We start from the raw sequence: 25,150 nt of genomic DNA on the forward strand, positions 1-25,150 counted from the left end.
TGATGCACTTAAACAAAATATATTAAGTAAATTCAGAAATAAGATTAATATTAATAATAATGGCTAATCAATACGGAGATAAACATAATAAGTATACGTGTGTTACTAATAATTAAGCAATTAATACTTAATTTAATTCAACATTAGTAATAGCAAGCGTTTATTTCAATGAACAAAATATAAAGTTACATTTCAATAAATACGAACTTACCAAGTATTTCTTCTCCCCGACAGCACGTGCTAACATTCCAGTCTATGTACACCGCAAAGCAATGGCTTCCCAATTGAGAATCCAAACCTCGAGAACATCACGTGGGCCTACTAACTTTGACGTCACACTTGATTCTACAACCTGTCCATTGGCTTTATAATCTAGGAGGCACTGGCACAGCCAACTCTATAATGGTCTTGAAGCGCAAAAGTCACGTGATCGAGATGGTCGATGTGTTGTGGTAGTGTATGGTTGTGAATCCGTGGTGGCGGATTTTTTAGATGTATATTTTGCTATTAAGCGATTTTAAATCACTTACGCTAAGGTAAATAATATTTTTATCTATACTTTGTTTTATACTTTTTTAATTTTTAGATTTATTTGGGAAAATTTGTAGCTGTTCTCAATCCTATTCAAGTAATTTCGTTTTAACATAACATCGAATACATTAGTTTGGACGTTTTGCATAGTGTTGTTTTGAATATTTGTTTGGAATAGTACATTAGGAATTCCTTATTTTGATTATTACTTTCTAATGGCATATTTGACATTCTGTCTCAATAAAATAAACTTTATCACCACAAACATTTCAGGCATTAATAACAACTATAGATGCATTCATTCAATTGATTCCATGTTTGTTTCAAAAGTATGAAGCTGAATACATATTGTTAGGAAAATTTCACACTGATGTTCCTGAATCACGTTTTGAAACGTATCGGCAAATGTCAGGTTCAGATTATTAAATAAATGACCTACAATTATTAGAAAATGAGAAGAAGCTTCGTTTTATAATTTCATCATCAAATATGAATGTCTCTTTTACCAGATTATGATAAGGATTCTATCTTGACTTTTGCGAATATTAATTGATTATTAAAATTTACTTATTAATGATTTTTTTATAGAAAATGTTTTTTCTGATATTTTAGCAGTGCTAGTTTATGTTTCAGGTTATGATGCCATGAAAAAATTAAGGGTGATAAAATGCAATATTTGCCAGGACTTGTTGCAAAGTACTCATTCAGTAGATACAGCAGATGATATTTTTGGTTTTCTTAAAGAATTAGATAAGGGGGAAATTAAAAATTTTCCATCTGAAGTTACTCTATTAAAATCTTCAATTGTATATTTCTTATTTGGTGAAATTCTTAAAAACATGGAAAACACATTTCTTATGTCAGTAAAGCAAATGGATATTTTATATAAGTTATCTTGCATACGGTTAGTACACTATACAGTTACTTTAATTTAACAGATTCTTGCACTTGTGGAATGACTTTACAAACTCGGTTAGAAAATATGTTTGATAATTTGTAAAATAATGTTAAATAATTATACAAAATATAAAAATGACAAAATTAATATAAAATGTTCATATAAAAATGTTAAAAAATTTAATTAATTTCAGTTAATAACTCAATTGTTTATTTTGATTTATGCTTTGTTTCTGCATAGATTATGTATAATATGTAGCATGTATGTATATGGTACAGCTCCAAGTTTTATGAATTTAATTTTAATAGTGGTATAGGCCTGTAATTTGGGGAAATCACTTTAAAAAAAACCAAGCCTAATCACTTATCTCTTAGATGCTTTGGAAAAAGTGATTCAACATAAAATTGGAACTGGTACAAATGGCTATCCTTTTTTATGAATGCAATTAGCATTTAGCTCTTTGAAATTATCTTGAAAGATTTATTTATAGTATAACGTGCATGTAATTTCATCTTTATATTCAAATTTTCTAGCATCTAAGGAATTTTAATTCATTTTCCTGTTTTGATAAAATTGAGATATGCAGATTTTATTAGTGAATGGAGTGAAGAGAGATGACTATGGGTATTTGACTTTTAAAAATTTATATAGCTGATGCGATGGTAGCGGCATGGAGTTTTACAAAATAATTCTTCCCTTAATATTTAATTTACTAGTATGAAAATCTAAAATTTGCATCCATAAATCTATTGAATTCCCCCCCTTATGTGGATTTTATATTATTTTGGCAATAAATTTGATTCAGATTACATAAATGAATTTCATTTTTATCAAAATTACATAAATAAAGTTCGCATGAGGTGATTCTCAATGATATTTTTAGTTACATAAACGAAGGACAAATTGTTTAAAAAATTATTGAAGATATGCATTTTTACCGCCTGTAAAAATATTGCACTATGAAAAATTTAATGTTAATCATACGACCTACTCACGTTTATTAATTTTACTTATATTTATTTTAATACAAACTACTATTTTCGGTAAAGTTTAACACCGGGATTATGGTAAAGAGAAAGAAATCGACTATTTCGATCACGTGACCTTCCGAAACTGATTTCGCTTCAAGGCCATGATACAGTCGGCTGTGTTTCCCGTGAAGATCCAGAGTGTGGGTTGCCTTTTTTTGGCTTCCTGCTAGTCACCATCTACGCCAAATTTTCAAAAAACGCGCTAGCTACTAAAACGGCGGCGCAGTGTTTTTCGGGAGGCTTGAGGAGACAGGGAGAGACGGAGACGACAGAAGAGAGACGGAGAGGAGGAATGGATCGACGCTGACATTTTTTTCTGAGGCTTGAGCAAAGAATAGGCAGCTGCAGCGACTTCTTCTATCTTCTGCCTGGCAGACCCCGAGAGTTCGGGAAATGTACATCATACTCGATATGCAAAGCCGTGAAGGGAAACTGAAGTGACTACAGATGATAACCTTAACGAACCTTCTTGACGGAATTGCTGTTTGAGCGGCAGAACGGAGCCAGACCGCGACGATGTTGATATCATATCTTGTTTACTTTCAGTTACGCTAACTTCTATCTTTTCCTTCCCATAGTTATGCCGAAATGCCTGTAAAGATATCCCGAGTCATATTACCTTCTAAGTCTCAAGATTTTTGTGTGAAATTTCCTTTATGGTGTTGGGGCCCCCACTAACCTTGTTTGTTTAAAGGTATGTTCTATTTAGTGTTCTTCAGCTATGTTCAATAACCAGCCACCACATTTTAATTGTAACACAATAGTGAATGTCATGACTCTCTTTTTATGTTTTGTAATCATAATATATTCCTACCTTAAATAAACGTAAGTTGATTTTATTCTCCTGTTTGTAATTATTGTAATTACCTTTTACACTGGACCTTAAACTTAGAATGGGTTTTGTTTAACACAACGCAACTTCTTGGAATTTAAAATTGTTTACTTATCTTGCATTTATGTTTCACTATGACTGCTCACAATACTTAGTATGTTATTGTTACAATATTGATTGATATGTTCAGTTAAGTGACTTATACACACAGTTACCTACCACCGCATAACACAGAATGAACTTTTTTCTCTAGATATTTCACAAATATGGTGTTCATTTGTAATTATTAAGTATGAATTTATGTTTTTTATGTAACACTCATAAAGTTTCTTAAAAGCATCCAAAAACTTCCTAAAATTATATGAACTAGAATCCCTACATCGGCGTCGCCACATAAATTCACAGAAATATCCTTCGTAGTGCCTGTAGCATATAAGCATTCTGTACCGCGCCATGCACATGGGGAAAAATCCCTCTTTGTGATTGGATTTGGCTTCCGATGACATTATTTCGTCTACACTTAAGAGGGCCTTGACTTTGCTTGGGCTCGATGGTACATCTCCATACCGTTTATTTACGTTTTAATAGCAGTACCGAAAAGATTATTATGTGTGTTGTATTTTTGTTATACTTCTTACAACACTGCAGTGTGGTGAATTTAATACAAAAAAAAAAAAAAAAAAAAAAAGTAGCGATTATTTTCCTAGAAAGAAAAAGTATTATTTCTTCATGTGCTAGCTTCGTAAATATGTATTAATTGCAAAGATTTTTAATAAATGTATTCTTAATTTAAAATCCTTCATATTTAATGTGTTGTGATAAATATTTCATGTTCATTATATACCATTCTCTGCAGATGCAATCTCCGAAAGCATGAGACAAGTCAGTTTTGGAAATAGCAAAAACGATGCAAAAACATAGTATACAGTAAATTCATAATATTCAAAATCAGTCTGAAAAAATAAAAATTTCCTGAATTGAGACCAATATAGATTTGGAACAGAGAAATAGATATACGTATTTTTAATTGAATGATTTATTCTTTAAGGCAACAGAATATTAGAAATAGAAAGACATGGACATTAACATGGAAATAACTTCACATTTTCTGGAATGGAAAACGAACAGAATTCAACCAAACTGCAATAATAATAGTATATTTACTAGGCACACAATGCCCTTACAATTGGATCGAGATCATCGTGTTTTTGTTTTTGCATTAAATTCATGAAGTCAGCTGTTTGTAATATAATCTCAGCGCTTAAGATTGCCTCTGATATTAACATCACCTTTGAAAGATTTTATAATTTTATTATTACATGAAACAGGAAGCTATGTGCAGAACGCTGCGACTGATTTTTTTCGTTTCAAAGAAAACAAACGGTAGTTTTCACGCTTCCGTGTCACTTATGCGTGTCATTAAACGAGAAAAAAAATAAGAATCCCTCTTAAACGCCATTACACTAAGAGAAAATGATGTCATCGGATATTATGCCCAATCATAAATACGGACCTTTCCCCATGCGCGTGGCGCTGTACAGAATGCTTATATGCGTGCCGGTATCCTCCGACGTTCCATTTCCTTCCTACAAACAGGACGCTTAAATAGCTTTTAAGTAAACCTTCCTTTACCACAGCAGTCAATTAATGCTCTTTTCCCCTTTCGTTCCAAAACGTACAGAAACTACAAGTTAATCTTACCACATTCAGCCATTCCACCGTCTAAACCACAAAACAAGCAATGTACTTCCTAACCAATACACACCACAAGCCCTTATGAATCTTTTCCCATCATTTAAAATTTACCGCAATCATGCAATAGATTACGTCATGATAGGGTTTCCATAACATTTAACTACTCAGGTTATCATAAATGAAACAACTTGGCAATAAATGAAACATCAATTTGGCAATAAATGAAACAATAACTTCGCGATAATACGAGAGGCACCCTTCAATCTACTCTAACCGCAACTTAAAATTTTGTGAAAAATTCGCTGCTGTGTCCGAATTAAATTGCACATTATAGCATAATCTGAGGATAATAAATGTGATGAATAAAAGAAAGCAGAGAATCGTGGCATTTTTCACTGCTGCAAATTGTTTGGTGATATTGGAATTATAACACTTTCCATAATACTTTTTTCGAAAGTCTTTTTGTTATAAGTACTGCCTGAGAACAAAATACGAGGCACGTCCAGAAAGTAAGTTCCGTTTCAATTTATCTCCGCTGCAGCTCTGCGATGGCAGTTCCGCACATGCGCAGTAGACGCTCTGTATCAAGGAGAAGAAACGCGCGCCAGTTGGAGATCGCTGTCCGTCACGTACGCTTTGTTGTGCTTGTTTACAATGTCGGTGTTGATTGAAAATCCCGCCGCTTGTGAAATCAGATCTGTGATTCGTTTTCTGAATGCGAGGAAAGTGAAACCTAGTGAAATTTATCGGCAAATTTGCGATGTTTACGGACCAAAAGCGATGAGTGATTGAATGGTGAGAAGATGGGTTTGAAAGTTCAATGACGGACGTAGTGATGTGCACAATGAAGAACGAAGTGGGCGTCCATCTTTGGTTACAGAAGAACTGGTTCACGCGATTGATGACAAGATCCATGAAAACCGAGTGTTTACAATTAGTGCTCTCGCTATGGAATTTCCCCAAATTTCACGATCACTAATGCATGAAATTTTTACCGAAAAACTGAAATTTCGTAAACGTTGCTCACGTTGGGTACCAAAGATTCTTACTGAGCAACACAAAACAAAACGGATGGGTAGTGCACTTCAGTTTTTGACCCGTTATGCTGAAAGCGGCGAAGAATTTCTGACACAGATAGTCACAGGAGATGAAACTTGGGTTTCTTACGACACCCCTGAAAGTAAGCGGCAATCAATGGAATGGAGGCACACTTCATCCGCAGCAAAGGTTAAGCCGAAGCAAATCTTGACACCTCGAAAAATGATGTGCACAGTGTTCTGGGACTGGAAAGGCATCTTACTCATGGATTTCTTACCGCGTGGTCAAGCAATCAGAACAGATGCTTATTGCGAGACACTTCGGAAATTGCGCCGCGCAATACAGAATAAGCGCCGAGGATTTCTGCCAAAAAGTGTTGTTTTTCTTCACGACAACGCACGACCACACACTGCACATGTGACGAAAAACCTCCTACAAGGATTTGGCTGGGACGTGTTTGACCATCCTCCGTACAGCCCTGACCTCGCTCCTAGCGACTTTCATCTGTTCTTACATCTTAAGTCTTTCCTTGGCGGTCAACACTTGAACAATGACGACGAGCTGAAAGAAACTGTTTCCAACTGGTTGAAGACATAGGCGGCAAATTTGTATGAAGAAGGTATACCAAAACTTATGCCACGCTATGACAAATGCCTGCAATATTTCGGCAGGTATGTGGAAACGTAGTTTAAGAGTTGTTGAATTTTGTGCAATAAATAACTTTTCTGTAGCTGTACACAATTTACTTTTATTACCAAACGGAACTTACTTTCTGGACGTACATTGTATCTTGGAGCTAATCAAGGAATTTATTTCATCAGTTGCTATATTCATTAACTCATTAGTTGCTATAAAAGATAAAGATACTGTATCTTTTGCTTGTATTTTTTTCTGTATTTGCTTCTAATTTACACGTTTCTTTAATCAATGTTAAATGTTTTGAGTTGGGTTTAAATCAAGATTGTTACTTGGATATTCAACAATCCTTTTACTGTTAACACTGTATAGAAAATTACTGTTACACTAATGTAGGAAAAATTTTCGGAACAGCCCAATCAAAATGCGAAAGCGGAAAATTTTATCACGGAAAATTTGGCAAGCTGATGGTATCAAGTTTTGAATGTAATATATCTCCGATGTATTTGTTTCAGTTTCAAGTGCCATTGCTCAAACTTTTTCTCATGTCTATTGTTCATATATTCGCCACTGTGATATTAAGCAAAAGCTTAGCAGTAGGTGTTGTGTACGTCGAACAATATATTTTCCAATATATATTCTTACATATTTCATGACATTACTTCCATATATACTTCTTTTGCGTCACTGTATATAAGAAATATTGCCCTGCTTTTCTGTGGCAAGGTCAGTATTGCTGGAGTTAGTGGTAGCCTTTGCTGAGGCTGGCAGAAAATTGCAAGTGATCTGGAGTTAATTAACTGCAGTTAATTATGATTCGCTAGTGAGTTATATAAGGAAAGTGTTTCTGTATGGTTTCTAGTTAATAGCTATCTTAAAGTAACATGTAGCGAAGCCATGTTTTTCTGTGAGTTATCAGACTATAAAACACTATTGTTGAATTTATATAAATTCATTCTTTTTACATAAATTTATGTAATATTTATGTAAATTTATTATTATTTATACGAACTCATGTTCATACGTACACTATCTTTACAAAAGTCTTTACCCAGCCTTTATTTTTGTAGCTGTTAGTCGTAGAATTGCATACTTCCAGTTACAAAATCATTTGGTTAAGAGTTTACAATAGGATGCCCCTTGATATAATGGGGGATTTTTATGATGCCAAGAATGGTATTAAAAAAGTGATGTTTCCAAGATGACGGTCATCCAAAAAAAAACGCGATAACTTTGCAAAAACAACAAAAGTGCTCACCTCGTGTGTTCTTGGCTTACATCTCATCATCAGCGGCGGATTACTGCTCCGCATACATAATGCAAATCATGTAGTTCCCGTAATTGATCCTTTTCTGATCCCGGTATTGCTGACGCTACATAAACTCCGCAAAGTAGTAATACAAAATGCCACCCAACGAGTGTCGAAGACCCCGCTTGCGAAATCTCGCGCCTAATGTGTCTCCTCTTGTCCTGAGTGATGCTGGTATGCGGGCCAATTTCGATCGCCTTTCTCGCGACAAACCCTCTTATAGCCATTAAATTTATCCTTGAGCTTGACCAGACACATATCTTTCTTGCAGACTTGCCATTCACAACGAGAACTAATTAAATCTTCCTTCTACACAATAATCAGGATATAGTTTTCTTACCCTTTCGTTCTAAATCATGCAGGAAAAACGACTATTTATCTTACCAAATATACTTCTTTGTAGAATTGACAGTGATTAATTAGAACCAGCCAGATACCAAAACCAAAGGTCAATTAACGGTAATTACAATTATAGTAATTCAAAATTCGTGATCTGTAGTACGTGATACGCGTCCTACAAACCGCGCAGCCCTCAGTCACTAAACTACGAAATTCCATTTAGATTAAAGTTAAGAAACTTTGGCTTTTAACAAAAAACAGCTATTATAACATTAGGGAAACAAAATCAATTATGGGTAACCAGTAAACCGGTAACAGCATCGGTATTTCGCGATAAATAAAATGGCATCCTTTCTTATACTAGAATCAATTTTTTTAAATGATGCCAAGAATCATGCTTTCATATTTTTTTAATTAAAAGAAGTAATTTTGTATAAAAATGAAACTTAACATTTTACACATTCCTTCACTCCCTATCTTAATATTTATGGAAATATTGTACTTGTTATGAAAATGAAACACGAAAGGTTTGACTCGCGTAAAACTTAAACTGATCGAGGTATCTGAGTATTAAAATCGGGAATCATACTCATAGGCCAAACAAAAATTGAAGAGCAAAAATTGAATAAAAATAAAATATTGTTTAGAAAAATATTTCTGATGTTAAGAGATTACGTGGCGAGCATTTTATCTGTGAGAAATAACGATCAATACAATGTTTCTTCAAAATGGAGATCTTATTCGCAGAATCTTACAAATTCTTGTTTCAGAAAGCCCAGGCAAGCTTCGGAATCGGTACATGTCCAACACGTAATATTATTTGCGATAACCCAAAATGAAAAATCTTTATACTTTAATGAATTTTTTAAAATTACCAAATTATGTTTCTAGAGTAAAAAAAATGAAAACATTAATAACGCATATTTAGAGTTTGAAAACTTATAAAGGTACTGACGAATTATCCGTCAACCGGATAAGTAGTGCGATTCAGCGCCAGTTATCGATGACCAGTGGCGGTTCGTGGCTAAAATTAGTGGGGGTGCTGTTTCAAAAAAATTTAATCTTTGTTTTAAAATTATGTAAAAGGAAACAAACATGTATAAAAAGAAAATTTCTTTTGAAACTTCATAAAATGTTACAAGAAAAAAAATTGAACATTTAATTACTTTAACCAAAATTATTACAGTTCAATCTTTGTCTAGTCATTTAAAAATGAAATCCATTCCTCTTGTTTTAATTTGCGCGTAAAGATCAATAATTTTCTCCTTGATCTCTGAATGACAACTGAGGAAATGTTTCTTTATTGAAAGCAATGCAAGCGCATTTAGTCTTTCCGAATCTTTAGTGCTTCTTAGAAAAGTTTTCATTCTTTTCAATGTTGAAAAGTAGCTTTCTGCCTCTGATGTAGTCATGGGAACTCTCAAGAGAATTTTTATCAGTTTCGTAATTTCACTAAGAACATCATCTAGATTATTTTCGAAGATAAATTTCAGTAGCTCAATTAATTTGCAGCATTCATGGATATCAGACCTACAATAAAATACTTTTAGTTCAGTTACAAGCTTTTCTTTTCCAATCATTGGATATGCTTCAGTGGTCAGTACTATTTCTTCTGTAGAATGTTCATTCCTAAAACTAAGCATTTCTTGTTAAACAATTTAGCAGCTGCTAAGTGTTTAGTGGAAGAATATCTATGCATTATATCAATGCATAGTATAAAGTCACATATTTCCTTAGCTTCTGCCATCAGTGTCATTCTACAGAAAAATTCTTACAGTACTTTGAGTTTCTTAATTCTAAAATAGCAGTTTTGAAAACTTTAAACATACTAATTTCTCTGGATTGCATTTAGTTGTATATTATTTCGAAATGAGATATCTGATAAAAAATCTCTAACCAAAACTTGAAATTATCATCATTTAGATATTTTAAAATTCCTGTTGCTTTTGCAATAGTTTGATCTGCATTTGATGTTGACTGAATTTCAGTAAGGCAATTTTTTAAAAGTTGCAAATTTTCATGAACTCTGTTTATGGTCCGTATGATGAAGCTCCACCTCGTGGAGGAATACCACACGCGCGGAGTAAAAATAAATCACGTTTTCAGCAACATGCCACAATTTCGGCACTGCAAGAGCGACAGTGCTCTTCTCTCTACCCGGCTCGCGTGCTGCTTTCTGTGTGCGCATGCGCAGAACAGCCAAACACCACGTTGCTGGAACTGTGAAGCACGCAGTTCCAAACAAAGACTTTCGTACCATTTTCACAAAGTGGGTGATAGCTACTGACATTAACCTTAAGGATTATGTATTGTAAAAGTATAAAGAAAGAATTAAAGACTAAAGAGCACACTATATTAAATATTAAAAATAATAATAAGTGGAAATAGGGGATGCTGCAGTTCCACAGTGCTTATTACGAGTCGCCACTGTCGATGACTCTATCCTTTATAATATTAGGAATGCAAACTCGATGATTTTCACTCTTGCATTCAGTTAACCTAATATCCGAGGTTTTTTGTATTGTTCCAGACTGGATTTTAAATATCTGTTTATTCTAGATTTACATAAAATTATTTTATTCTTATAATTGATGTAACTTTCTATTTCCGTTTCGAGTTTCTTTTCATCATCTATCAAAGATACAATTTCTTCATTCTAAATTATAGAGTTCTTTCCTTTTTTCAATTAATAATACTAAAGGATCTTCTAGTAAATTTTCAGTATCACTATTATCTTTTACGTCGTAATCTACTTTGTTTACAATGTCAGCTACTGATATTCTGAAAGCTCCACCCTTTTTAATAGGTGTTTTCATTTTATCCATTTGAACATAATTGATGCAAAATACTTGCGCCATTATTTTATTTCACTTTTTTGACACCAGTTTGTCGTCGCTAATGATTGTGGGTTCTTTTCATCCGTTATTTGGCATCAAACATCAAATTGTATTTTTTAGTAAACGTTTTTATTCATAGTAAATACAACACAACAACTATATCTTCTATATATAACTCACAAATCACTTCTTATGATTTTCTTTTTGTTTGAACCGTTCAGAGAGTTCTATGTGATTCGTTTTGCTGTTTTTCTCTGCATCTGCGCTGTAGTTAACGTCCTTAGAAAGCGCAAGTGGCTAGCAATCTTCTTCTTCTTTTTAATCCAAATATCCCCGTGAATATTTTTATTAACTGAACACAATCTACTCATAAGACGAAATGCACTTCTAAAATCATAATATATTTAAATTCACACTGCATATTTTTACTTAAATTGTGTACAGGATCTCTGTATATATACAACACACAGAAGAGTAGTTATGAGTTATATCTTTCTTTCATTCGTCGATTACTAGTTCTAAAAAAGCCCCGGTTTCGTCTTGACGGCTATACGCGAATCTCTTGATACAAATCTTTCGGTGAGAGTTTCAACTCGTATTATCTCGTCGACCGTTGACAGAATTTCGACAATGGTCGCCAGTGTTGAATTCTAAAGGATAAGGTCATCCACACTTGACTGTACATACCTGGTCGACCGGATAGCACGCAAGTATCGAAAAATGCATTTTACCAATCGAAGAGAAAATTGGGCACAGTATGCAATCATATGTAAGATAAGAAAACATTTGGCATTTCAGGCAACAAGTAGGCCGTAATGTTATGTATCAGAGAATATTAGCATTTTTTTACTTATTGAATTAAATACTATAAAAATTACAAAATTCTTAAATAATGCATTAAATCCAAATTTATATTAAATTCCTTCTGTATATGTATATTAAATTACTTACGTTTGCTGATACTGAAGGAGTTATATTTCAATTTCATTTGGAAATAAATGCTTTTTTAAGCAAGAACTAAGCCAACGCCGTTTCCTCTCGCCAAAATCGCTACAGAAGACCACTCACGTAAATTCATTTATGTTACGTTATCTCATACAGATTCAAATAGCGGGTTTGATGGGGTTTAGTGGTTGAGTTTCTACTCATGTGCTTATTTCGAAATGCTCATTTTAACCCCGAAGCAATCACTGAAGATGACGACTCACTGAGAGACATAGAGGCTGCCTATTTGGTAAGAATTTCCCAATTGACTTCACAAACCTTCTCGATTTGTCGATGCAGTTTGTAAAAAAATGTGTCTCACGAAACGCTTTTAAAAATTCGTCGAGTAAAATTCACGATCGACCAGTGCATGGCGTTCCTAGGAGATTTGGAATATTATCTTTTATTGCGACTACCATATATCTTACTGCAATGGGCAGAAATTGTAAGAAGTATTGCACAAGTCCAATGTTAAAGTGCTGCTCTTGCTGTCAAAATAAAAACTGAAATATGTAGGTATAGATGTAAATATTGACGTATAAATAGTCATAACTTCTGAATCAAAGAACAGGTTATAGTTGGAAATTATTCATTGCGTTTTTCATCTCCTGGCCAAAATTTCCATGATAGTATCTACTTCCTTTCGATATTCTGGACAATTTATTCAACGAGTTCAAAGCGAAAGGAATATTTTCAGATTTCTTTTCCTCCTTTTAAGGTTTTTCTGAACTGAAGGATTTATAAAAGTTTTTTTAGCAATGTATGCATTAAATATAACCTTGAGTTATGCTGTGTTATACTGTTCAGTATTTGAAATAGATGAAGTTATTACATTTGCATGACAAGGAAAATTAATTACTGTGATGCTATGGATTTAGCGTAAAATGTGTCTAATTAAAAAATGCTTGCGCTTTTATGTAACATTCCTAACCAATGCAGCCAATTAAATGTTTCAATGATGTTGTTAAATATATTTATTTCTTAAATCAATGTATTAAAAATATGACGAGTTTTAAGTAAATTTGTTTAGTACAGACACATAAACTGAAAAATTAAAATGGTATATATTCAACTTAATCTGCAATTTTTTTACAATCGCGTTTAATATTTCATATGTGAGGTTCAATTAATTTATTGTTTTATATACTGAGATACCTTCTAAAATAAAATATTTATAGTTTTTTAACTTTAGCAGAGCTGGTTTGCAATATACGATAAATAAAAAGTTAAAAACGATCGTTTTAACTTAGGCCGTAACGAAGAGGGTCTTAGCATAGTAATAACATGAAGATGAAACCAACTAGGAGCTTCTTGCTGATTTTTATTTGTCGGCTCTGGAATTTGATCAAGATCGCTCTTCCATTTAGGGACTCGGACAACAATGTTGACAATGCTACGGTTTTTTTTACGTCTTGCCAAATGATCCGGATAACAGTCATGCAATATTCAACACAAGGACGAGCCAGTAAACCCAATCTACTGGTAAGAAAACCTCACACAGGAACCGACGGCATTGAAGCATCATACAATGGAAAACACAAGAATCGCTAATTTTAAGATATGAAAATCATTTTGATTAAAGTGGCTCCGGTCGGAATCATAAAGTTTTATGACGTCATCATCAACCCCCGGGGGGGGGAGGGAAGTAGGAAAGACAATATTTTTAAGATTAAAAAAGAAGCTTACATTTATTGCTGAACAATGCAAAATGCAAGCTAACCTCAACTAGGAATTTCTCGCTATTTCATTTTAATTACCAAAAAGCAGTTAAAAGCTCTCGTTTTGATCGAAGATGGGCAAAAGCTATCTTACGGCCAAATGCGACTCTTTCAGCTGCTTAACTCAGTCCGTCATGAAATTCTCCACAACGATATTTTCATATCTTTCCTACCCAATTCGTTTACAAACTTTCGAAATCAGCTGCACATGTGCACACCTTGTGTTACACTGTTTATATGCATGTATATGTATATATAGAGAGATAGATAGATACACGACTGCAGTAGGGGATATTAAATATGCTAGAAAGCACGTACATTCTCTAAAAGATATAGTCCTTTCATTTCTAGCAGCTTTAATTTAGAAATTAAATAATAACATATGAATATTGTTGAGATAAAAAATGATCAGAAGAGAGAGCTTACATAATGAACATTTCACCTCTCGAATGGTTTGAAAATAAAAATTATATACACCAACCATTTGATAACTAATAGGAAAAAGCCCGTTTTTTAGCATTGTAATATTAAAAAAGTTTCCACCGGTAGGACTTTCATAATCCTAGCCATCAAACAATGCGGGCATCGCAAAGGATCAAGACGGTCTTACCGCATAATACACTAAAAAGACCTTTTTCGCCCACAGTTAAAAGTGTTTGTCCACCCTGGTTTTGATCTTGGTAAATAGTTTTATGGATAAAATGTGAAAGTACATTTTTTAAAAATCTTTATGTAAAATACTTTTATTCACATAAATTGGCATTATCATCTAAAAAGGCATCACCATCATCACGCATGATAAGTGATGTTATAACATTGAATGAATAGTAACCACCAAGCATATTACGTAATCTAATGTGGAGATCACCTTATCGTTATGCATAATAGTTTCTCTTCTATGAAGTGAGTTAAATTAAGCTTACGAGTTAACGGCTATGCCTCATAAGTTCCTGATTGGTTAAGACAGCTGAAATACTGAGAATTTGTCTCGGGTTCCATCTCAGGCTAAAGGATTGTTTGCATGTTTGATTTTCATGATTTTTCCCATGTGTAACAGGAATATGAGGCAGGCGTTATTAAATATGCTGGGGTTCAGAAATCGATAATTCTTGCAAATTCCTCTCAAAATTTCGAAACCAAAAGTTTGTACTTGAACATGTATGGGTATTTGAAAGAATACCTCCAAAATTTGTATGATTCGCTAATTAGCATTAAAATCGCCAAGTTGACTCGCTCTCGTGCAAAGTTGTGCATCACTTCAAACCGGGCCTGGAGATCTTGAATATATTCCTCAGACGATGAAGGAGCATCCGGAGGGCGGCCAAACAATAGATCACAAGGCAGATGAAGGTCACGACCGAAGAACATCTTTGATGGAGAATAGCCGGTAGTCTTGTGGACAGCACTGCGGTAAGCCAGTAAAAACAGCGATAATTTCTTGTCCCAGTCCTGCTGGTTTCTGGAAACTACTAATGAGAGGTTATTAAGGATGGTTCGATTGAACCTCTCTACCCTGCCGTCCGACTGGGGATGTAATGGCGTCGTTTGGGTCTTGTCAATGCCGAGTAGTTTGTATAGTTCTTTGATTACTACCGAGGTAAAATTCCTTCCCTGATCGGAACGTAACTGAAGAGGCACTCCGAACCTGGAAATCCAGTGCTGTATCATCACCTCAGCTACTGTAACAGCCTCTTGATCAGGAATAGGATACGCTTCAGGCCACTTGGTGAAGTAATCAACGACAACGAGTATGTATTTATTGCCATCAGCAGTTCGTGGCAGAGGTCCCAAGATATCAAAGGCGATACGTTCAAAAGGCGCGCCTACGTTGTAACGTTGCAGTTTGCCTCGGCTGCGTCTCTTCGGTCCTTTCCGACCTGCACAGGCATCGCAGGATCGGCACCACTTTTGCACGTCATCCTTTGCATTATTCAAGTAAAAGCACTCACGAACTCTCCGTAAGGTCTTCATTATTCCAAAGTGACCTCCCATCAGGAATGCGGGATCTTGGAAGTATCAGCTGCCATCGGAACGTCTTCCCATCATTCGATTCGAATTTCCGGTATAAGACGCCGTTTCGAATGTGAAGTGAATCCCAGAGTGCCCAATATTGTTTGGTTGTAGGACTACAGATAGAAATGTCCTGCCAGGTAGGTTTTCTGTTAGACGACTCCATTAAATCAATTATGGGTTTAATGTCGCGGTCTTCTAGCTGGTCTTTCCTGACTTCATCATCACTCCACTGTTCTCGATCAGCCGATGTTGATGTTGTAATTTGTCTTGCGACCGGAGTCAGCAGCTCGTATTTCGCTTCCACCCTGGAACAATATGGGCAGTTTTCTTGGCAAGGTCTTCTAGACAGGGCGTCGGCGTTTCCGTGTGATGATCCCTTACGATGACGGATAGTGATGTCATATTCTTGGCGTCTCTGTATCCATCTGGCTATTTGACCCTCAGGATTCTTGAAATTTAAAAGCCAGGTCAATGATGCATGATCGGTGCGGAGCAAGAATTTTCTGCCGTATAGATAGTGATGGAACTGTTCTACAGCTTTGACTATGGCGAGCAACTCTTTCCTGGTGACACAATAATTCCTCTCCGGTTTAGACAGGCACTTGCTCCAGTACGCCACTACACGTTCTTAGCCGTTTATTTCTTGGCACAAAACAGCACCGACACTTTCATTGCTCGCGTCGGTGTCGAGAATAAATGGTCGGTCGTGCTGAGGATACGTCAGGATTGGAGCAGATGTTAAAGCCTCCTTTAAGTTGTTAAATGCATCCTCGCATTCTTTTGTCCACAAGAACTTTTGGTTGCTCTCTGTCAGCTTGTGAAGGGGTCTTGCGATGGAAGAAAAGTCATTCACGAATCTCCTATAGTAGGTGCAAAGCCCTAGGAAGCTTCTCAGCTGATGGACATTTTCCGGACGTTTCCAGGATTTAACCGCTGATACCTTTTCAGGATCCGTGCCCACACCTTCTGCAGAGATGATATGTCCCAGGTAAGTCACTTCCTTTCGGAACAATTTGCATTTAGCAGGACTCAGCTTCAGATTGGCTTCTTTCAGTTTCTGAAGCACCTTCTTAAGATTTTCTAAATGTTCTTCAAAATTCTTTCCGACGATGATGATGTCGTCCAGGTATATCAGGCAGGCTTCGTAGGAAAGGCCTTTCAAAACAGTCTCCATAAGACGTTCGAATGTTGCCGGCGCATTACACAGTCCAAACGGCATTACCTTGAATTGCCACAGCCCTTGTCCAGTAGTAAATGCCGTCTTTTCTCGGTCTTCAGGCTGTATTTCTACCTGCCAATACCCACTCTTTAAATCAAGTATTGAGAACCACTTGCTTCCAGAAAGAGTGTCTAGAATGTCGTCAATTCTAGGAAGAGGGTAACTGTCTTTCTTCGTAACCTCATTCAACCGGCGATAGTCGACGCAAAATCGTGTTGAGCCGTCTTTGTTTCTGACTAAAACGATGGGAGATGCCCATGGACTTACTGAAGGCTCGATGACATCGCTTTCTTCCATATCTTTTAACAGTGTTCGCACCTCTTCCTGTTTAGCAAACGGTAGACGTCTTGGATGTTGTTTGATCGGGGGATGATCGCCGGTATCGATTGTTTCTATGTTGTGTCAAACTGGTTCGACACACATCAGAAGACGAGCGGGAGAAAACAACTTGAAGATCTTTAATGACGCGATCGGCAGCATTCTTCTCTTCATCGTTTAATTTCGCATTCTGAAGTAACTCTGATGTAATATTTTCTGAAGACACGAATTCTTGGATGTTACTCTTTCTTTCAAAGGTGGTTACTGGAGTACATGCTGCAACCACTTCACCTTTCTTAATAATTCTCACCTTCTCAGTTACATTGGCGACTCTCACCGGGATAACCGTTCTGGATAGGTCGACGAGTGTTGAGGCTACTAGTACTCCTTTTGGGCTATTACAGTTATTGGGATATTCTATGATGCCGTAGCGGAAATTTCTGTTTTCGGCTATGGATCCAGGAAGTAAAATTTCTGTTCTTGCCGGTATTGTGATATTGTCTTGTGCTATGATTTTATGGACAGATTTAACTTCTTCATCATTAACTTTAAATAACGCTATGTCCTCAGATCTAGAATGCAATTCGTTATTTTTAAAGTCAAGGAAAAATTAAATTTCCTTAGAAAGTCCAATCCGAGTATGCAAGGATCAGTGATCTCTGCTACATATGCCGTGTGATAGTAAGCGGCACTTCCAAACGTGATGTTAACATTTACTTTTCCGTCGATGTCGATCTTCTCACCGGACACAGTCTGGAGGGTAACGCAGGGCGGCGTCCAGATAAGTTTGTTTCCCAGTTGTTCAGCCAAATCTTTTCGGATGATGGTAACGTTGGCTCCTGTATCTATCGTCATATTGCAGGGAACTCCATTAATATGTCCTATTATGAAAATTCCATTACTACCGCCTCTCACTGCAGAAATCTGAAACGCTTTAAACTGAGGCTTTTCATTATCTGGCAACCTCCGCCCCGCGAGATGGCCACTAATTAGTTTCCTTGCTGTTTGTTAGGAGCGGTCTTAACATCCGTACCCTGGGGTATTCTGCAGTTTCGTCGTATGTGTCCTCCAGCACAGCAGTTCCAACATTTTAAGGTCGGTTTCTTTTCACTGATATTTCTTCTTAAGTCATTGAGTTGTCTGGTTATATCGTCTAGACGAACAGTAACTTGATCCCTTGGTTCTTGGACATGAGCAGCTCTGATTGGATGGCGGTCTCTACGAGTAGCTTGCTGGGCTGCCTCAAATTTCATGGCGTACACTAAAGCGCTTTTCAGATCTTTAACATCCGCCATTCACAGTGCTTTCTGTATTTCAGGGTCCCGGATGCCATCGATTAAATATTGCAGGGACAGGATTTCCCTTGTTTCTGTCGGGCATTCCGAAAAGGCGTGATGTGACAGCCTTTCAACATCCGTGGCGAGCTCCTGAAGTGTTTCGGTGAGCTTCTGTTGACGGGATTTTAATTGGAGCCTGCTGTAGTCTTTTAAACATTTCTCGCCGAAGCGCAGCTCCAAGGCGCCGGACAGAGCTTCGAAATCTAGCCTTTGATTTTCGGGAAGCGTCTGCAGGATATCCGCTGCGTCTGCTCTCAGAGAAGCGGCGAGATGACAGGCCTTAGCTTGGAAGTCCCATCCATTCGCATCCGCAACGATAGAAAACTGGGTCTTATACACTTGCCAAGATGTCTTCCCATCATATGTGGATAGCTTCAGAGATGGACGAGCAGGCATCGGTAAGAATTTAAAATCATCACTCTTGCTCCCTGCCGTCGCTACGAATTTTTTTAAAGTTTCCATTTCTTTGGCAACTGCAGAAACTCTCTCTTCTATTTGTTGTTGGACGGCCGAAACTCTTCCTTCGACTCGTTGCTCCACAGCCGACACTCTATCTTCTATATCATCGTTGACAGAAGAAATCTTTTCCTCAATTTGCCCGACTTTATTTTCGACAGCTCCTATTCTGTCTTCCATAGCCTCAAATTTACTTTCTATTACGCAGGTTATTTCTCTTTTCATTTCGTCTTGACCTACTTCAATCTTTTCTTGTACAGCTTTTATATCTTCTTTAAAAATTACTTGACCAGCTTCCAACTTTTCGTGAACGTCTTCCATTTCCTTTTTAACGGATTCCATTTCCTTTTTAACGGATTATTCCATCTTTTCCTGACCAGATTTCATATCATCTTTCATTTCTTCCTTAAATGCAGCAAACGCTGATATCAACTGTCTTAACTGCTCTTCCATCGCTCTTGTGATTGGTATTCAAATCCCACTTCTGACACCAAAAATTGTTGCGTGCGTACGGGTTCGTTACGAAATGAATGCACAAGTCCGATGAAAAATGAACAAAAATTTATTATTATCACAACAAAAATGCTTAAATCTTCTCAAATTATCATGCAGTATTATCTCACAGTAGTTATCTTTTAACTACTCAAATGTCCAATAGAACGTAATTTAAAACAGCTAAAGAAAGCTAATCCGCGACTTCGCTACAATCAACAAGAGCAGTTTTCTAAACAACAACAAACTAAGCAACTACAACAAACTGAGATGTTTTCCTCCTTTTATAAGATTTTAAAATCACGCGCTAGAATTTTCCAGTACTTTCTCGAAATCAAAAAGAGATATTTATTTATTTAATGCACGCGCTCTTGTATTTTCAATTTTCCGGCTTAGCTTTCTTTTAATATTCGTCACGCGCTGCACTGCGCGAGAAATAAAACCATTTAATTTATAATCGAACTAACATTAGCTTTTTAAATACCAAATTCATAACAATAAGAACCTTACAAGCTTTATGTTTATAGATTATTATACTGTAAGGTATTTCTCCCCTTAGCATGCCTTCGTAGTGCAGTTCTCAGCACGCTCGGCCCGTATTCGAAAGGCCCGTGGTTCGAGTCCTGGCGAAGGCGTTGCTCATTTTCCCCCTCTCTTGCTTTGAAATACCCTAATGTTTCTACAGGGGCGCCCGAACTAAAAGAGTGTTGGATGATGATTCTTCAACCCCAGGATTTGGCGAGTGGGTCCCCTAACCCCCAGTCGCCCTTTAAAAGTGGACGTATATAAGGTAATTCTCCCGCCTTCTTAGCATGTCTTCGTAATGTAATGGACAGCACACTGGGCGCGTATTCCAAAGGTCCGTGGTTCGATTCCCGGCGAAGGCGTTGATCATTTTTCAACTTTTCTACTATCTCTACAATACAAAACCCAAAACCAGAAGTGCTAAATTTCTTCTTCCGCGTTCGTTAATTCGAAACTCCGATTCAGTTGTGAAAATACAAGTGAATGTTTTCCCATTTTGTACCTTAGGGAACTTTAACGATTAATAATTATATATTTCAATTTCCTCAGTAAATTCAAAGAGATTTCGAATGATTTGGTACAATTGCGTTACACCATATATAATTTTGTATAGGTTTATGATCCAGTATCATTGGCCTAAATTAGAAAAGCGCCCATTACTTCACATGAAAAGCTAGACAATGTTGATGTACTTCAGCGTTTTTTTTTTTTTTTTTACCCGCTGGAAACTTTATTCTAAAGAGAGGGTAGACTTGACGAGCCTTGTATAATGATCTCCTTCCCTTCCAATGCAAGCAAAAGAAATCCCATCTCGAAACACTAAAAGCCTTATAACTTGTTGAGCTGTGTAAAATTCATCAACCCCAGGAGATCCTTGTTCTGTCACGTGACTTGCGTGCGATGACAGAGACCATCTCTCAGCGGGTGCAAAAGAGGTAAGACTGCTAAAAGCGGAGAGGGAGGGCTGTTTGAATCGTTCACACTCCTCCTAGGAGGTCTTCTTGGAAGTCTTTGGTAGAAGTCGTTCGCTTGTTATTAGGAAACGGCGCGTTCGTCTGCATGTTTAATTAGTGTGGAGACGTGATTTTGCTGTTGTTGCAACTGACTTAAAAGCACAAGTTTTTGAGATAAGTGTTAGCACTCCCTGGTGGTATGCTTACCAAGTTAACGATGTAGTATTTCTTGAATAGGAAGAATAACGGATTTTAAAATCGTAGCATAACGGAGAAGTTATATGTGCTAAATGATTTTAGTATGCAAATGTGAGGGACCAATGTATTTTATCAGTGCTATTAGCAATTTCTTCATACATAAACAAACAATTATGCTTGAGAAGAATATAATACTGCTTTGAATGTTAATAATCGATGTATTTTATCAGCGCTATTAGCAATTTCTTCAAACATAAACAAATACCTTTGCTTGAGAAGAAAATAATATTGGCTTAAATGTGATGTATGTTAAATGTGATGTGGCTTAAATGACCGATGTATTTCATGAGTGCTGTAGCAGTTTCTTCATATATAAACAAGCAATTTTGAATGCGAAGAAAATAATACTGGCTTGCCTGTTCGTAAACAGTTTTATGCTGATTGAAGTAAAATGCCATATTCTCATTAAATAGTAACAAAACTAATTAGAATCTCCTAAATCAGAGTTTTCGAAAGGTCTTAGAATGGCTGCTGTTCTCTTCCAGCCATACTCCTGATTACGTTTCTTAATCACAAACAAAAATACCTTTAAATGTACAAATCCCAATAATTTAAAGCTATATTTCTTATATCTTTCAAATTTCCCATAAATTAATCTTCTTAATTTTGTCTTAGAACAGTAAAGAATTTTATGCCCAATCAATCTATCTTCTATCTTCTATTTAATTACTATCTTCTGTAATTTTCAGACGTGTGGATATGCTTTAAAACCGGATTTCATACAAAAATACATTATTTCTCAGCATTTTTCATACAGTCCACTATTGGTAACAAATAATCATTTCACTTCCTTTGAAAGGATACATAGAGAACACTGACTTATATCTCTGAGATCAATTTGCCTAAACTGTGGCAAACTTGAATTTTTTTATTAATAAGGTAAATTTGTAAATTTTGTCTTTCTTAATTTGGAGGCAATAAAGTAATATCCATACAATCAGAAAATGATTGCTTGCTTCCATAAAACTACTGGGTATTTCGACAACTGATACATTTATTCAAACGTTTCCAGTCAAGTATTGTGTTCCTGCGTTCATTAAAATTAGAATTTCGTTTACCTGAGGATATTAAGCACCGAATCGTGTATAGCCCTTACTTTAATGCAAAATAGAAAATCAGGTATTGCGGTATAACTTTATAATAATATATGACATTAAAAATATTTGTTTGCATTATATTATGATAACATTAAATTTGGAAATGAAACTTTCCTTTGAAAACGTTGTTAAATATTATCAATATTCTAAAGATATGATGCAGTTTTAATCAGCACGAATGCAAAAAAAAAAAAAAAAAAAAAAAAAAAAAGTGTTTACAAAATCTGAATTCCATCTCTTTTCTATAGAACTGAAGAGCTTCATCGTACCTTGCAGCCAAATGTTTGGTCTCTATATTTCTCTATTACTTCTAACAATATCAAAAACACTTTTTAAATCCTCTGTAAACTTAGGGATATTTCTCTCCAGCGCTCAATTGTGGTTAAGTAACTGAAATACTACGTTATATTTAATAATAAGTTATATTTAATAATAAGTTATATTTAAGATAAGGCGTTATATTGGAGAGAAGGAATGTTTAAGAAAACATTATATAACCATACTTTGAAAATGTCATTTTACAATTATTGAACTTTTAATACGGTATGTTACCATTTGCAGATATAGCTTCTTGCTACATCTGCGAATGATAAATTTTCTCATACTAAAGTTTCTTGGAGTTAAGAGTCACTTCATTTTCTAAGATAAGTACATTTGCCAAACTAAATGAATAGCTATGGACAATCCTCTTGATCTTGTACTTGATGACGTTTATGTGTAATATTCTGAAGTCAAACTATTTTAAAATGTGACATTTTCAGGCTTCTTTATAGTAATAGATGTGGTTTAATCAAGAACTTACCTGTTATGCATCCAACTAATCCATCCACTTGATTCCCTTCGGAAAATGAATCTAATAATTTTCTTTCTTTCCTTGATAATTCAATTATCCACAAAAAATTTGATTTCAGCCCTACTGTTTAACCCTACTGTCCTTAATCAAAAGATGGCTCCTTTTGGCAATTTTCCATTACACTTTCTTTTCTCCTTTTTATAATTTATTCCTTTTTATGTACTTAAAATTTTTTCTTCAAAATTTTTGCTTTTTTATGAAATCGGTATTTAAATCAATTACTATTAACACCTGACTTTCTCTTACGATCGTTGATTAAGCCTTTAAAAATTTCGACTTGCCATCAAAAAAGACATTCTACTATTATGAATAACCGTAATTTCCTATCTTCATTCTTATTTATCCTTTTATTTGTTACAAAATTGCTCTGACCTTTTAGAAGCTCAATTTACAAGTAATTTCTTTGCTCGATCCTTAAAGATCCCATCTCTGATTTTAATTCTTAAAGATTTAATTCGGATTTTAATTCATCTCATTTTAATTCTATAGCATATCTTGTCAGTGTTATTTGCCATATCGCTCAAAGTAAGCACGCGTAAACTTTCGCGTCAAAGAATACGAATGTTACATTCGAAAAGGAGAAATAAGCAAATCTTTGATAGCTAGCCATAGTTGGGCAGTTAATCGCAGTTTTGATTTCGGTTCTGCAAAAACTATTCCTAAAGCTTCCTTAGTAACTCAACTGGATTTCACGTTCACGAAAATTTATCAAGGACAGTAATTCCTATCTAGGTATTTTTAAAACTTTAAAATTTCTAAATAATAGTATTTACTATTTTCCTCAACAGATATGTTTTTTGTTTGAACAACATTTGTTTGAACTTCGCTCTTCCATTACTTTTCATGTAAAACGGTTGCTGCTGTTCGCATCATTGCAATTCTCCTTGCCCCAAAGTTAAAAGTTTGGTTTGTTTGATTATAGCAAAGCACTCGAGAGCTCTCTGTCTGAGGAAGTGATGCCTTCATGGAGGACTTTCTAAGGTAAACTTGCTCATATGCACGTTACGCATGGGGAAAATCATGAAAACGCCCTTGCGATCAGCTCATTTGCCGGGATTTGAACCATGAACCCACCGAACTATCAGTTTCCAGCCACTTTACTTTTCAGGCGCTGGTAAGCCTTCTGAGACAGAGGACCTTTGTGTGCTGGCTCGCATTCGAAATTAAGAGAGTTATGTTTAAAATCGCTGCTAATTTAAAGCTGCTTTCTTGTCTAATTTTATATTATTGAAAATACCGGTAATTGTCAAAATTATAGGAATGTGTTCAATATATGTGAGATTATTAATGAGCTGCCAAACGCAGCTACGTATCTAATATATTACATTATTTTTCTTTCCGAATATCAGGTTTTCATTATTTGTGCAAATATATTTGTAACCATTCATATATACAAGAAACACGCAGAAAGTGCTCTAAATTTTCTCTTCCATTATTATTGATACGTAGTCCAGTTAATTAAGGGTTTGCCGAAGAAAAAGGATAAAAATATTTCTCTCACCGGTTCTATACGTTTTTTTTTTTTTTTTTTTTTTTTTTTTTGTGGTGCTGAATCCGAATTTTAGGTTTGCCACCTCGCCAAATGCACGTTTCACAAGGAAAATCGAAAAGAACCTTAAAATTATGGCCCTTTTTTCCGTTTGTCACTTAAAAATTAAGCATTTTTCGAAGATGACCACTCTATACAAAATTAAAGTTGGTAAAAGTTTCAAAAAATGTATATATTAAGTTTAATGTTCAGACAACTGCGGTGCTGTTACAACGTGTTGAAAAAGGCACTT

General features: G+C 35.5%; 1 protein-coding gene across 6 annotated transcripts in view; it reads left to right on the forward strand.

The window, feature by feature from the left end:
- The window catches only part of LOC118188177 (uncharacterized), a 728,837-nt gene that overhangs the window by 276,387 nt on the left and 427,300 nt on the right, over positions 1-25,150 (forward strand). For 3 of the 6 annotated variants that reach the window (XM_085813502.1, XM_085813503.1, XM_085813500.1), the window contains one exon: positions 235-3,154. The exons of 2 other annotated variants lie outside the window; for them this stretch is intronic. The gene's annotated coding sequence lies outside the window, so the exon portion shown is untranslated. The remainder of the gene's footprint in view (positions 1-234; positions 3,155-25,150) is intronic. One more of the 6 variants, XM_085813501.1, reaches the window with a different exon arrangement.

Source organism: Stegodyphus dumicola, chromosome 3 (assembly GCF_044657685.1).
Source record: "Stegodyphus dumicola isolate Sdum_Otavi_A_Nest chromosome 3, ASM4465768v1".
Lineage (NCBI taxonomy): Eukaryota > Metazoa > Arthropoda > Arachnida > Araneae > Eresidae > Stegodyphus > Stegodyphus dumicola.